Source organism: Manis javanica, chromosome 7 (assembly GCF_040802235.1).
Source record: "Manis javanica isolate MJ-LG chromosome 7, MJ_LKY, whole genome shotgun sequence".
Lineage (NCBI taxonomy): Eukaryota > Metazoa > Chordata > Mammalia > Pholidota > Manidae > Manis > Manis javanica.
Window position 1 is genome coordinate 95,786,453 of NC_133162.1, and position 17,083 is coordinate 95,803,535.

Below are 17,083 nucleotides of genomic sequence, written 5' to 3' on the forward strand. Positions count from 1 at the left end.
CTACACAGTGGTGGATGGTGAGATTATCTGAGTATTCTGGTTCCCATAGGGGTATGTCTGCCAGGGGGCAGAGGGGTTGTCTTTCTGCATGGAAGGAGTAGTTGGAAATATTAAGGGGCATGGCGGCCAGCAGTGGGCGCTGTAGTGATGCGCACAAGAAACAATTGGCGGTGTTAAGGGTGTGCTTGAGAAAGATGGTGGTGTCCTGAATGAGCTGTAATGAAGAGTAGGAGAAATGGGAAGAGGGGTGGGGATAAGAAGATGAAGAGGCACTATCAAGAGTTTGGATAATGACTTTTTCGGAATGTCTGCTATCTGATGCAACTTGAGAGATCTGGGAATGAGAGGGAACATACTTTCGAGAGATATGAAGGGTACTGTGGGGGGTCGAGGACCCCCCGTAGTAAACTGAGGCTGTGACTCTGGCAGCCCATTGAGAGTCCCAGGGATCTGGGATTGATAAGGAGAATGAGCCATTGAGATATTTCATGAAACGGTTGGAGGAGTAATACTGTGGGTACTGGAAGTTACCTATGTAGTGAATGGTGCAAGACTAGTAGGGACATCTCCTGTAGGTGTCTAGCCATCGCCTGCAATAGGCTTGTTTTTGGTCATAGAGGAAGCAGAGGTAGGGAGAATAAGGGTAGCTGCTAGTGAACACTACAGTGGAGGGAGGAAAGTGGAGGTATAAAGGCTCAGAGCAGCTTTTCAGAGGGCAGTCTGGTGTGGCAATGAGGGCAGTAACTTGTGTTTGATGCTGTGTGTAAGTCTGTCTGACTTTGAATCGCCATACAAAGGAGGCTGGGGTGGTGGGGAAGACAATAGGAATGAGGAAAAAAAGCGAGAGAGCAGTAAAGGAGGAAAAACTCATGATTTGGGTATGAATGGCAAAGGGGGTGAATGGGATTTTGGAGGAAAGAGGACAGTAAGGTCAGGAGTCTGGAGGGAGGGAGAGTTTATAAACTTTTGTAGGTTAAGAGATCTTTTAGGTGATGTGGGGACAGAATGGTAAGGGGCGCCCTGAATGTCAGTTTATGAGCTGCCTTCTGCAAGAGCTGCCCAGCAGCTAATGCCCGTAGGCAGGGGGCCCATCCCGGAACTGTGGGGTCTAATTGCTTGGAGAGATAAGCTACTGGGGCAAAGGATGGGCCATAATATTGGCCTAGGACTCCTAGAGCTTGACTGGACCTCTCATGAATGTATAATGAGAAGGGCTTCGACAAATCAGGAAGATGGAGAGCTGGGGCTTCTACAAGGGCTTGACGGAGCTTAATGAAGGAGTGTCGGGGTGAGGAGGATAATGGTTTTTTAGGGGGGAGCTCTTGCTGAGGCCGTATAGAGGTTTTGCCAACAGGGAGCAGGGAGAAGTTAGGGATTTACGGTCTAAAATATCTAGCCAGGCTTAGAAAGGAAAGGATTTCTGTCTTGGTTTTGGGAATGGGCAGGTCAGAGAGGAGCCATTTTCTGTCTAAGGTAATGGACTTTCTTTGTTGAGATAGAAGGTATCTGAGGTAAGTGACAGGAGGGGAAGAGATTTGAGCTTTGACGGGGGATACTCGGTAACTTCTGGACGCTAGAAGGTTAAGTAGGGAGGCAGTGTCAAGTTGAGACTGTTCTCACGAGAGACTGCAGAGTAGAAGATTGTCCATGTATTATAATAAGGTGGACTTGGAGTGATCATGATGAAACTGTTTGAGGTCTTGAGCTAGGACCTGTCTAAAAATATGGGGACTATCTCGGAAGCTTTGTGGCAAAACTGTCCAGGTGAGTTGTTCAGAATGTCTTGTGTATGGGTCCGTCCAGGTGAAGATGAAAAAATCTTGGGAGCAGGGGTCTAGAGGGATAGAAAAATGGGTCCTTGAGATCTAGGACTGAGAAGTGGGATGCTGAGGCTGTATGGATTTGGAACTAAGGGATGGATAGGGACAATGGCTATGTTGATGAGGCGAAGGTCTTGGACAAGGCGGAAAGATCCGTTGGTTTTTTTAACAGCTAATATGGGGGTATTAAATGGGGAGTGAGTGGGTCTGCTTGAATGATGGGTTGGAGGCCTATGAGGGCTGAAGTGGTTAGGGGGTATTGGGCCTGACAGATATACTGAGAGGGGTCACATAATTTGATAGAGGCAGGGGGACATAGGGCCACGGAGGGGCTTGTAATGTCCCAAACTTTGGGATTTACAGGGTGTATGAGGGCAGAACCGGAGCTTTCATTGGGTAGAGGGGGGTCGTCGGCTATGAGGGCCATCAGAAAGGGAGTACTGGGGGCTGTGGGAGTGGATATAGTTATGGAAACGTGGAGGAGGGAAAGGATGTCTCGTCCTAGTAAAGGGATGGGACACTGGGGCATAACCAGGAAGGAGTGGGAGAAAGGTATGGGATTGTCTTGGATTGTGCATAAAAGGGTGGGTGGGGGGTTTAATGGGAAAATCTGTTTACCTCCTACTCTGACTATAGGAGTAATGGCTGGCGTGGTAGGGCCCCGGTATTCTCACAAGACTGAGAAGGTGCCTCCTGTATCTAGGAGGAAGGAGATGGGGTGACCGTCTACTGTTAAAGTAACCCTGGGCTCCTGTTTGGTGATGGAAATGGTCGGGCGAGAAGCCCCCGGGACCCGTCAATCTTCTTCTGCCAGCCCCACTACGGCGGGCTTAGGATGGGGGTTGTTCGTCCAGCCTCCCCTTCGGGTGGTTGGGCAATCAGACCCCCAGTGGCCCTTTTTGTGGCATCTGGGGCATGGGGTGGTAGGAGATCTGGGGGAGGGGCACACTCTTGACCAATGTCCCTCTTTTCTGCACTTGAAACAAGCTCTTGGGGGGGCTTGTTTGTAGAGGGGCGCCCAGGTTGTGGTTTTATCAGCTGGGCCAACATCTGGAAATTGGCCTGATCAGCCTTTTGTTTACGGCATTCTTTCTCCTCCTCCCGCTTATGGAAGACTTTAAAGGCCACTGTTAGGATCTCAGTCTGTGGGGTAGCGGGGCCCTGTTCTAACTTTTTGAGTTTAGCTTTAATGTCGGGGTAGCCTTGAGCTAGGAAGTATGTCATAAGGACATGTCTTCCTTCAGGTGTTTCTGGGTCCAGGCTGGTATACTGTAATAGGGCTTGAGTGAGTCTGTCTAAGAACTCTGAGGGGATTTCATCTCTCTTTTGAATTATGTCTTGGAGCTTTTGAAAATTGACTACTTTACAAGCTGCCCTTTTTCAGACCTGCTATTAAGCAGGAGGCAAAAATATCTCGAGAGCGGAGACTCATGGCGGTGTTATAATTTCAGTGTGGGTCTTGTTCGGGGACAGCAGTGGGGCTAGGGGGATAGGTGGGGTCAGTCCTGTGGGTTTCAGTAGCCTGCATTTTGGCGAAGTCCTAAACTCATCTGCGCTCTTCAGGGAGGAGAGTATTGGCCAGCAGCATGAAAATGTCATGATGTGTGAGGCTGTAAGACTGGAGGGTCTATTGAAACTCCCTGATGTATGTCATGGGATCAGTGGAAAAGGAACTTAGGCATTTCTCTAGTTAGGCTAAATCTCTTAAGGAGAAAGGGACGTGAACACGCACGATGCCTTCGGATCCTGCTACCTCCCGAGGGGGGCGATAATTTTGGGAGGCTCTCGGGACTGAGTCTGAGGGGGACTGAAGGGTTCTGGCTCAGTCTGTGGGGGAGTGACGCGGTCTAGCCGTGCCTAGTCGAGCAGGTCCTGAAGTGCAGAAGGGGGGCAAAGAAAATAAAGACAGATAGAATCGGACCCACATGTCGCCAGCTAGCAGCCCAGCTGCTTGCCTCTGCTGCTTTAGTTGGGCTTGAACTCATGACTCTGAGGTTAAGAGTCCCATGCTCTACTGAGCTACAGCAGGGCTCCAGTTAATTGCTTATGGAATGCGTTGTTTTCTATTCCTGCCACATTGGCAAGTGGGGGAAGGGCATAGCTAGAAGCAGGGGCGGTGTTTCTACACATCTTCAAGGTCTCCCTATTTTCAGAGTGAGGAGTCTTGGCAAGATATGTTTTTGTGGACAGATAACTTCTAAGAACTGCACCGGTTGTTCTCTAGCTTGTGCTTTCCCATGCTGCGTTCAGACATGGGGGGAGGTGCTTTCCCATTCTCTCTACAAACATGTGAGAAGACAAAGGCGGTCCCTAACAGGGGAGAAACAGGTGATGAGGGCAAAGACGGAGGAGGCCCCTGGGACCTAGTTAAAGGGGGGCTGAAAGGCTCAGGCTTAATCTGCAGGGAATGAAGGTGGAGGAGGTGAGAAGGGGGAGGAGATGGTTGGGGAGGAAGGGAGAAGGGCTGTTGTAGGAGAAGAAGGGGAAGGGAGTGAACAGGAGGCTTCTGCGGGGCTGGCGGCTTGCAGGCTAGGAGAACTTGGGAGGGGGCGGGGAGAGGAGGAGGCAGAAAGCTTCCATATAGGGAATCTCCTTCCATTTTTTCAGGCGCTGGCAGTAGTTAAAAAGATCGCGAGTGATGTTAGGATCAAGAGTTCCCCCTGCGGTCCATTGCTTGTTATTGTCTAGGGGGGTATGTCAGCCAATCTTGGGAGCAATATTTACGGAGAAGTTTTGCTTTTATATCAGGCGTCAGGGAGAGGGTAGCCAGATGCTTAAGCAGGCATTCAAGAGGTGAACTTTCAGGGAGGGATGAGGAGGCTCCCATGGCTAAAGGACAGAGAAGGAGACAAACAGGGGAAGACGAACGGAGATCCTCGGACTGGAAGCAGACCACAAGGAGACAAAGGGCGTCCCCGATGATCCTTGGTGGTCTGCGGAAACTCGTATACGAGTCGGAATTTCTTGGGAAGTGTGGGTTGTCACCCAGACTTCCCTAAGAAGGCAGAGTGCCGGAGTCACGAGGTACCTAGCGCTAGGCGTTTTCGGCGGACAGAGCAGAAGGAGGAGGGGGGGAAAAGGGAGCGTTCTCATCCACAAAGGAGTCACCTCGTTTATGGCTGTTGGAGGGGGGTGCCTGAGAGTCGGCCGCAGCCGTAAAGGCTTGAGGCGGGGATTTATGAATGTCGGAGGAGGGGCCTGAGCGTCCGCCGCAGCCATGAAGGCCTTAGGCGGGGATTTATGGCTGTTGGAGGAGGGGCCTGAGTGTCCCCCGCAGCCGTGAAGGCCTGAGGCGGGGAGCGTTCCCTCCTCATCCCCGAGCGTCAGGGCCTTGCCGGACGATCACGGTCAATGGCACTGCGATAGCTCGGGGAAGAGTGGCCCACCCTGGGGAAATTTTGCTTAAAAACTTTCAGCACTGATGGAAGGGACGGTGAATGCGTTTATGACTGTCGGAGGAGGGGCCTGAGCATCCACCACAGCCGTAAAGGCTTGAGGCAGGGATTTATGGCTGTTGGAGGAGGGGCCTGAGGGTCCGCCGCAGCCGTGAAAGCCTGAGGCGGGGAGCGTTCCCTCCTCATCCCCGAGCGTCAGGGCCTTGCTGGACGATCACGGTCAATGGCACTGCGATAGCTCGGGGAAGAGTGGCCCACTCCGGGGGGAAAACTTACCTAAAGGCCACAGAGGAGTGGTGAGTGTGATGAGCCAGCGCCAGAAAAAGAGGACGAGGGCAAGCTGCTGCTGGTGTCGGGGGGAAGACGGGGCCCAGCTGGGGTGTCCCGTCTCCCGGGTTTCGGCACCAATGAAAGGAAAGGAGCGACACATAGCAGCAGTTCACCGGAGAGTTCGCTTTATTAGGGAAAGGTGCTGGGTTATACAGGAAGGGGCATAGGGTGATTGTGGTGTTACTTCTACGGGGCTGGTGGTTGTTGGCTAGGTGCTGGGATTGGGAGGGGGGCGAGAGGTGATTGGGCTTCAGGTGGCGCCGGCGGGAACCGAGGACCCCGAAAAGAAGCCGGAAGTTTGCCATCTTACTGGTGGGGACCCTTCAGAGATTCCTAGAGATAGTTTTTCTTCTTTGTGCTTTCCTGTATTTTCTGCTTATTCTACAATGAGCACATATTACTTAAAACAGTAATCACAGACTCCCCTTATTTTAATTTTTACATATTTATATGGTTTAGTTCTTTTGTAAAATTAAAAGGTATATAGTCAACCAACCCCTCCAAACCCTGCAATAGGCCACCCCACCATGTACCAGTTTTGACCACTACATGCACCCCCTCCCAGATGTTACTGGCTTCTGATTCCTTCCAACGTTTCTTCAAACAGAGAAGGAAAATAATCAATCTGTGTGTGTATGTGTATATGTTGGTAAGGAGTAAAGAACATTAACAATGAATGGAAAATCAACAGGCTAAATATAAATTTTTATAAACTTTGAGAAATATGAAGAAGGAAGCACTAAGAAAGACCATTCACTATTTCAAAAATAACCTATAGTCTTGCTTAGATAGTTTTAAGTTAAATTTCTTTCTGTTAAAGAATATCTAGGGCTAGTCTCATACATACACCTTTAATCTCCAACTTTTACACTACTATTCTAAGCATATTAAACATAAAATCATCCCAATAAGGATAAAGGATCAGAGTTTTCTTCTAAGTAGGCATTTTAGTCTCTTTTCTACCTGTGTGTAATAACAGCTTTAATATCTATGCTCACTTAAGATGACCCAAAACTCAGATAAAGCATCAAGCACATTTTAAAGTGAAACTGAGGAGCTTGGGGAGTTGTTGGTGACATTCCTCTAGGAAAGGTCTGAGTTCATGTTTGCATATTCTCAAGTCTGTTTTCTTTCAACTCCTCCACATTCCAAGCCCAGGGACTGGAAAATACAGAGCTCAGAGACAGGCACTGATAGTATTTTCCTTGAATCAGGGTCTTTAGGAGTTGAGCTTAAATTACTTTAGAAGATAAAGATGAGAGCATGCAGATACAGATTCTTGAATGCTTAGTGTGAAACTAACATGGTTCACCTTCTCAATGGTACTTTAAAAAGGAAACAAGCTCCTTTCTAATTTCCTACATTTAAAGTTTGATTGATAAACTTAGATATCAAAGGATGTGGAAAGACACATTTCTTTCCATCCTACTGAGCTAGGAATGAAAGAACAAGTATTTACTTGTGTGCCTTAAAATATAAATAATATATAATCACAAATACAAACAAGATATAACTAAACCAATCACCTAGGGAACTTCCAAAACTCTAGCATAAACACATCTTCATCTTAGACCCAAAAGCCGAGTAATCTGTACACAGCTCTTCCAATGAATGATTTCTGACTTCTAATTACCTACATGGCTCTACTGAAGAAACACACCACTACTTTCGCTCAAGAAGCAGAGCTTAAGGCAGAGAAATGTTAACTATCTTTCAAAACAATTGCCTCTGCAAAAAAGATTTCTCTTGTGAGAAGAAAGGCTTATCCTCTGAGTTAAAGGATTAATTTAAAGCAAATTTTAACATTGTAAACAACAAAATGTTAAAAATATATGCTATGAAAACAGGACCAATACATAGCAATGATGTAATCTAACTGAAAACACTTCAATTTAGTTTAGATTCCATTATAAATTAATCCTGGGTGATTACCTTTTTGACACAAGTGTTATAAGACATTCCAAATAAAGGACTGGATGAGCCATTAAAATATACTTGCCACTGTCCCTTTCTGTGTATTACTAACATCATCTCTGAGGATTCTTTAAGGCTAAATTCACAGAGGCAGTGCAGGTAGGTGATTTAGGTTATGTATTCACTCTCCAGAGACAGAGCACATGCATAACCCACATATATACAATATAAATATACATACATAGGCCAAAGTTCAGTAGGTTTATCCAAGGTGTTCTGGAGGTAGAAAGAAGGGATTTAACTGGCCATATAAGAATTCTAGACTACAGTTATTATCTGCACAACCTCAGATGAGTGAGGGTCAGCAAACCAAACTGACATCTCATCACATTATGCCTACGTACCTCAAACAACTGAATTATAAAATTTGAACAAGAACTACCTTTTCTCTTAGCTCAATGATTTTGGATTAGCTATTGAGGGGATCCACTACTGTAGCCTTCGGGTGTGTACCTGTAAAACATTTTACCCAGTATTCCACTTGAGAAGTGTTTTCCAGCCACCCACTTTGGACCTAGCACCTTCACTTCCATTTCCATTCAGTGCTGTCCTTAAACTAAATGTCATAAACTTCAACTAATCACTCATTTAATTTCTTCTGTGGATAAAGATTTCAATTCCAGTCTTTTTGGAATATAGTTTCACCAAGTATATGATAAGGCAGTAACAGCATAATTAAGGGTTAAACTGTTAGAATTGGCACACATCATACTAACTCACATTCTGTTGCTAAAAGAAGTCACATGGCCAAGTCTGGTACCAGCTGAGCAAGACAATCCCCTTACAGCAAAGGAAGCGATGCCACGATACTCAACATATGATGAAATATATGAACTGATACTGAATCATCCTCCATTTTTGATAATAAACTCCACCTGATTATAATGTATTATTTATATTTTTAATAGGCTGCTGAATATAGTATGCTGATATTTTATTTACGATTTTCACATTGAGAACAATGGAAGTTTAAAAAATATACATAGAACAATACAAGCTATCAAATCAATTTAAGAAATGTAATTACTACTGAGTTGTTAAAAGTTCTATTCCGTTCTTTTCCAAGAATTAGGGGAAATACCAACTATGTTGCCTTTTGTGAAACATGACACAAGTCTCTACAACCTAGTGTAATTCATTCTTCAAAAATTTCATTGGATCATTTAAAATTCTAGCTCTAAATATGAAGTTTGAAAAACTTCACCAAGTAGAGGTCACAAACATATAGATCAGAAAGTTAAATCCTGGCCTGAGAAATATTTTTTGGCCCACACTGCATTTTTCTTATTAAAAACAAAAATTTATTATGAAATATTCAGGGGAAGTTCCAATGATAACAGCAACAGGTCCTGTGAACCCTTCTCCCAATATGTACATATTACATAACTATACTACAATATTAAAATCAGAAAACTGACATTGGTACAATGTGTATATATATTATCATAACTTTAGATTCCTGTGACCAACACCACAATCAAGATAAATATTCCATTATCACAAAGAGCTCTCTCATATTACTCCTTTATAGTCACACCCACCCACTACCTCCAATATCCTCAAACCTTAGCAACCATTAATTTGATCTCTATCTCTGTAATATTGCCTTTTCAAGAATGTTATATATGGGGGGCTCAAGATGGTGGCGTGAGTAGGGCGGCGGAAATCTCCTCCCAAAACCATATATATTTTTGAAAATACAACAAATACAACTATTCCTAAAAGAGAGACCAGAAGATACAGTACAACAGCCAGGCTACATCTACACCTGGGAGAACTCAGCATCTCACGAAAAGGGTTAAGATACAAAGCTATGACCCAGCAGGACCTGAGCACTCCCCCAACCCCAGCTCACTAGTGGGAGGAAAAGAATCAGAGAGGGGAGGGAGTGGAAGCACAGGACTACTAAATAACCAGCCCTAGTAATCTGCACCAGGAGCACAGACACACACTGCATAGTGTACTGGATATTAGGGAAACGGAAAAGTAAAATCCCAGCTGGCTCCCCTGGGACAAAAGAAAAGCAGGCGCTTTTTAAAAGTCTTAAAGGGGCAAGGCCTTAGCAGCTGGACAAAATCGTCCTGGCACACTCAGCCCAGCAAGCTGGGAATCTTAAGGAACTGCAGGCGCCCTAACCCCCTGGGGGGTAATGCAGCTCCGAAGCCCCTCATGGTGATAAATAGCCTGCCATTTACTACCCCCCCCAAACCGCCGGGGGCGCTGCAAACAAACCAGCTGACCCACCACAGCTGTGGAGCAGCCGGAGAACATCCCCGCCCACAGCAACCACACAGATTCTTCTCCCGGAGTGCAGCTACCCAGGACAGACACAGAGGCTGCTGCCAGCGCACAGCTGCCTGACACAGACAGAGGAGGCTGGAGCAAAGTCCGGAAGGCACAAAGCAGGAGAACACACCTGGTGCATCTGCGACACCCTGCAGTGCCCTAGGCTATCCTGAGGGAAGCCCTGCCCACGGCAGCAGGAAATACATTGTGGTGGAGAGGGTATGGAGAAATTGAAACCCTCATACACTGCTGGTAGGAATGTGGAATGGGACAGTCACTATAGGAAACACAGTTCCTCAAAAAGTTAGAGTTAACTTATGACCCAGAAATACCACATCTAGATACATACTGCTATGTGTTCTTTTCCTACATATATACATAACAATAATAGTATTATACAAAGCAGTACTATAACCACTAGAGTTCCTGGATCCAATTCTAGTGTCTGTAAGTATGGGGGAAGGGGTTTTCCCACACATAATACCAAGCAATTCTTGAACACAAGCAGGGTGTTGGAGAACTCAATTCAATTCTGATGCTATCTGCCCAGAAACAACACCAGACTCCCCAGGTTAAGGGCTCTGTTCTATAAGGTTGCCTTCCACCCCCCACTGAAGACACAGGTCACAAGCCCCAGGCAGTTAACCTGTGCTTCTGGCCTACCAGCTATAGATTAGAGATATGGAAATTTTATGGCCAGGATTCTCACATCGCCCATTGTATACATAAAAGAGCCTACCTGCATACCCACTGGCAGCAGGATGTTTACAGCTGATAGAGACTGGCCTACAGAGTTCCTCCAGAAGGAGGAGAGAGCTGAGAGAGCAGTGGGAGTGGACAGCTTAGGGGGCAGAAGAGAGAGGAAGCAGGAAAGAGCAGCTGTGGAGTCCTGGTGCTAGGAAGGGAGAAGAGAGCATAGTGCTGGGGAGCAGGAGGGAGCAGCGCTGGAGCCAGCACAGACTGAGCTGTCTTTGCTGCTTGTACATGGCTGGGTGACCACCATGAGAATAAATTTGGTATATATAGGCACTTTTTAACCCCCACCTTTCTGTTGTCTTTATTAGGTCCCAGTAAATTCATAGTGTACTTGCCCAGAGCAGGGAATCCCCTCCTCCCAAGCAACAAAGTTCCAACAACCTCCCCTCATGCCCATTTAATTTGCTACAGCAGCTCACAGAACTCAGGAGAACACTTATGTTTACCACTTTAATAAGGATAGAAGTTAAGAGCCACATGAAGAGATACAAAGGGCAAGGTCCCAAATAAAGGAGCTTCTGTCCTTGAGCTTGGGGACTGGCTCAGTGGCATGTGGAGGCATTCTGGTTCCCCAAGCATAGAAGCTGTACCCAACTCAGAAGCAGGATTGAACAGAGCAAACAGCAATAAGCTCTTTTCAGGAGGTTTTGTGAGGGCTTCACTGCATAGTCATAATCAACTAAATCATTAGCACTGGTTGATTCAACCTCCAGTTCCTGCCTTGGATGGGGGTACAAAAGTCTCTAATTTACATGACAAACACCTATTTCACCTTTAAGTCTCTGCCATGTTTTCAGTAACTGTGGATGAATGGTCATCCGAATGACCAAATACGTATTTCTTACGACTCATTATACCAAACACACCCAAGAGAACTGAAAATTATGTTCATGCAAAAGCCTGTACACAATGTTCCCTGAAGCATTATTCATAAAAGCCAAAAATGAATGAACCCTGCACACCTATGTTCACTGCAGCATCACATACAATAGCAAAAACACAGAAGCAACGCAGGTGCCCACTGATAGATGAATGGATGAAGAATATATGCTACATATACAACGTAATTTTACTCATACATAAAAAAGAAGGAATTCTTGCCATTGCAACAGCATGGATGGACCTAGAAGATATCATACTAAGTGAAATAAGCCAGGCAGAGAAAGACAAATACCACACAATTTCACTTATATGTGCAATCTAAAAAACAAAATAAGTGAACAAACAAAAAAGAAATAGACCTATAAATACTGATAACAGACTTGGTTACCACAGGGAAGGGGCGACAGGGAGGGGTAAAATAGGTGAAGGGAGTAGAGACACAAACTGCAAATTGTAAAATAAATTAGCCATAGGAATAGAAATATAACATAGAGAATATAACCACTAATATTTTAATATCTTGGTATGGTAACAGGGGTAACTATACTATTGTGGCAAACATCTAGTAATGTATATAATTATCAAGTCACTGTATTGTACAACTGAAACCAACATAACATTGTATATCAACTTTATCCAATAAAAATGAATGAGCCCAAATGTTCATCAATGGATGAATAAACAAAATGTAGTATATCCATACAATGGATTATTATTCAGCCACAAGGACCAACTACAGAGATATGCTAAAATTTAAACAATGAAAATATTATGCTAAATGCATTTCCAGACTCAAAAGGCTACATATTATGTGATTCTATTCATAGGAAAATTTCAAAAAAGGCAAATCTATATAAACAGAAAAATTAGCATTTGCCAGGGGATGTAGGGAGGCAGGGAACAGGGAGCAAATGCTAACAAATAGAGTTTTTTTAAAGGATAATGACAATGTTCTGGAAATAGTGGTGATGGTTGCACAACTCTGTGAATATACTAAAAACCACTTGTGAATTTTGAGATGTATAAACTATATCTCAATTTTTAAAAATGGTTTAACTTAGGCAAAAAAATTATATGGTAATCTTAATGAAAACCAACCATTTTCCTCACACATGCCTTCTATCTTCTAATCCTCCTACTCCAAACTACACTTCCTGAGAGGCAGACCCTTCAACATTATCTCCCAAGAAGTGTTTTAAGTGTCATTCTGTATTTATAAGGTAATTGGAGTATCAGAAGTTTCATAAGCCCATCCTCTTCCCAAATAATTCAGTCCAAAAGTAATTAGACAGTATGAGCAGCACCAGAGTGCAGGGAGAGGCTAGAGATTGATTCCATGGAAGCTAAGGAAAAATACTGATGACAAGTAAAGTCTGGCTTCTGGTGAAGGTAATTACAGACACAGAACAGGAAAAAGCTACAGTAAGCTCCATGGTATTGGCCTGGAACTGAAGTTATGGCTTTGAAATCCCAGTGTTCAATTTACATATAGGTTGAGAGAAATAAACATAAATTCCCTAAATCTGGCCATGATGCTCACTGGAGAACTAGTTAATTCCTCTAGAGCACGGAAATTCATGACGAGCATGGAAAATTTTCTTGGGCCAGAAAATAAAGTAATGCCCAAAGAAAGATGGGCGCATATTAAAAGAACATAGAAGCCATCCTGAAGCAGCTCACAGTGGCCAAACCTGAGCATCCAAATATATTACATTAACAGATTATAACCCACTGAATAAAACAGGAATCTGTTAGTTCATAAGTAAAAAGTTTGATGAGGAACAGTCTCAAAGTAACTGACCACAAAAAACTTAGTTACAAAGAGAAAAATATCTTTATGTGAGGGGCCTAGCAGATACCACCTCAATTAAAGGATCAAAGTTAACATCACCAGCAATGGGACAAAATGAAATTAAATGTCACCTGACAGGACAGAATAACAACACAGCACCATATCTGTTATCTTCTTGCAAAGCCATCTAAGATTAACCTACTTCATGAGGCTACAAAATAACGGCCTGTATCTTCCAAAGAGCAAAAGTCATGAAAGTCAAGGGAAAACTGAGGAGCCATAATAATCCAGGTCGAAGACAACTAGAAAGACAAGAAAGAAAACTAGAGAGACAAGACAAGTGATGATGATACAGTGTGATTCTGAACTGGACCCTCTGGATAAAAAAGAAACTCTAGGGACAACTGGCATAACTTTAATGAAGTCTGAGGATTAGATGGAGGTAACATCACAAAGTTAACTTCAGGTTTTGATCGCTGTATGGAGTTAAGCAGGAGAATATGCCTGTTCGTAGGAAACACACTTTAAGGAATTCAGGGGTGACGGAACACCTTATCTACAACTCTCTCTCAAATGGTTCCAGAAAAATACTTAGACTTTTCTTTTAACTTTTCTGTAAATATGAGGTTGTTTCAATTCTAAAATTAAATATGTATATGTGAATATAAAATGAGCTAGTGTAAGCAAAAGTAAACAACTTTACAGAACAAACCCAGATTATATGTACACAGAGGAAGAAGAGTGAACTATGGCTTCACCAATTTGCCTGTTCTGGTTACCTCCATGATGGATGTATAATTTTAGTAATACATATTTTGGACTGATTTAAAATGACCAATAAACTGTATGAAACATACCATACATTTAAAGTTGAACTGTAGTATATAATTCCTTGGCCATTTTTACCCTGCCCCTGCCTCTCACCCCACTTTGGATTTTAGTTATGTCAACACAGTATATATGACAAACAGGTATGGAAATCATTGGGTTAATAGTTTAGAAGATAATCCTTGCTAAAAAGTCCACTTGATCTACTTACCAATAAACTATTTGTAAAGTAGCAACTTCATTCCATTCAAGGGTTAAATCTGACCACATAACAAATAACTGAAAATGTTCTCTATGTTTACTGATGTCATTAAATTGTAGAATCAAGTGACTTAGGTTTTAAGAATATCTGAAGTCCTATCTAGAGTTCATTTTTAATAGCCTTCATCTACCAATTATTGTTCTTCCAGCTCAACTCACAAAGCTTGGAGTATTTCAGTGACACAGAAAAAAACAGAAAGTAAGTAAAAGTAAGCCTATATAAATTTAATCTTAATGCCTAGATTTCTGGGCATTGGAAGGGATAAACTAGAACTAAAAAAAATAGGGATTATAAATTCTAATGCTGGCTTTACGAAAAACTTGTTATGAACAGAAGAAAGTCACTATGTGTATATCAAATGAGGAAAAAAATATATCATTATGGAATCTAGTAGTTCAGTAATTGTTGATATTAGCAAAAAGCAAATAATACAACTAGCAATGGAGCCATGTTTATTTCTTTCCACATTTACAGTTGTCTCCCTCCCTCTTATCCATGGGGGATATGTTCCAAGACCCCCCAGTGGATACCTGAAACCACAAATCCAAAGCCTATAAATACTGTTTTTTCCTATATACACATAATTATGATAAAGTTTAATTTATAAATTAGGCATAGTAAGAGATTAACAGCAAGATTAACAATAAAAGAACAATTTTAACAATAAATTGTGATAATTATGTGAATTAAGCTCTCTCTGAAAATATCTTACTATACTATACTCACCCTTCACCTTGTGATGATGTGATATGATAAAGGTCTACATGATGAAGGGAAGTGAGGCGAAAGATGTAGGCAATAGGCTACTACTGACCTTCTGACTATATGTCAGGAGGATCATCTGCTTTTGCATTATTTGCAACCACAGTTGACCTCAAAAACTGCAGATAGCAAAATGGGAGAAAGCAAAACTGCAGACAAGAGGGGACAAATGCACTTAAATAACTTAAGGAAAGTACCTGAATTTAACATTGGCATACTTGTACCTCATTTACTCTACAACCCCTCAAAAACAGAAAGCTATCAATTACCTACCTCTAAAGTCATTATTTTTTCACTGATTGCAAGAGTTAACTTCTTTATTCTCAATGTAATAGCTGAATGCTATTAAACTGGAGTCAACCAACCCTTTATTGAACTAAGTAGCAGACCAGAATTTAATTCAATAAATATTTTGTGTGCCTATTACACACTGGGCAAAAGAGGTTAATAAGACTCATTCTCTGCCTTAGTGGATTTAGTCTAACAAAGGAAAATTAAAGAAACACTTCCTATACAAAAACTCCATTCAGAGATCAGAACTCTGAAACTATGGAAAATAGGAAAACTATGGAAAATTTTTTCCTGTGTGTGCATGCTAAATCTACATTTTCTAAAAATAGAAAAATTCCATTGTACCATATTGTAATCCTTTCCTTACATCATTCCATGCCAATTAGCATACTTAAAAAGTCACCATTTCAAATGAGTTGTAAAGTGTTTATTTTAAAGATGGGCAAAAATTTACCTAATATTCTGTTGCTAAATGCTCATGCTTAATTTTTTATTTTGATTCAAAACACAGGTGGGGTGGGTATGGGGAAAATTGAAGTTCCTATGGCCAGGATCCTCACCTGACCCTACATTACTTGATGATGTAACTAGCCTACTGCTAGGCTACTGCTTCCACATACACAGGCAATAAGCTATTATCGACTGAGTCACTATATAAAGAGCTCTGCCCAGTACTCTGGGCAGAAGCAGAGACAAAGGAGGATTACAGACCTGCAGACTGCTGGTTGCAGATGTAATTCTAGTGCTTGATCTATCATGGGGTAACAAACCCTTTTACCCCAAGAACATTCCATTCTCATTCCTGGCCTCACTGAATCCATAGTGAGCTTGCCCAGGGCTGAAACCCACTGGCAAGACAGTGGGGAGATAAGGAAAGAAAAAATTACAGCTAACATTAACATCTAGCCAAGTGTAAATCTAGCCAAGATGCTCTACAAAGCCAGATAAGGAGCTCATCTCCAAAAGGTGTGGATTTATATTTTATAGAAGTATTCCAGTTAATTTATTAATCACACCAAAAAACTACAAAAAAAAAAAACCCAGTCCTAAAGAACTAGAGAATTCCTATTATATATATTGTTTGTGTGGGCCCTAGACACTACAATTATTGTGTCACTAAACACACAAATACACACACCTGTCACAGACGTACAGAAAACAAGGCTTAATGTCTTTTTATTCTTATCTCTACTCCCTCCTTCTCCCTGCTACTGCGAATGCCCTATTTCAGGCTTTAATATTACTTTTATCCCCAAAGTGTTTGCAATGACTCCTTCTGACTTCAAACTGTGCCCACTCCAAATAATCCTACATAATATTTCCATATAAAACTTGCCTTGCTTGAAAAATTCCTAATCTCAATTAGAGAATACACCCATCTATTATTTAATACTTTTGCTATTCAGTTTGGATTATATGGCTACTAATCCACCTTCCAATCCTACCATCTACTACTTTCTTTCAGATTCCCTGTAGACAAATCCTAGGATAGTATTCAGTTCTTTGAAAAGCCTCAACTTTCCACCCTATTACATACATATGCTGGTCTCTCATCTGAAACGCACATGTGGAAGAGCATCTATTTATAGATACAGAACCACAGATCTGGAAGGGACCTTAGAGATATCCTGATCTTCTCACCTTAATTTGCATTACAATCTTTTATCTCGCCCCCAAGGACCCATAAAACTCCCATTCTATCATC

At 42.6% G+C, this 17,083-nt stretch overlaps 1 protein-coding gene across 5 annotated transcripts in view; it reads right to left on the minus strand.

Annotated features, from left to right (window-relative positions):
• Positions 1-17,083, minus strand: part of EPB41L5 (erythrocyte membrane protein band 4.1 like 5) — a 229,699-nt gene that overhangs the window by 176,841 nt on the left and 35,775 nt on the right. The window lies entirely within an intron of this gene.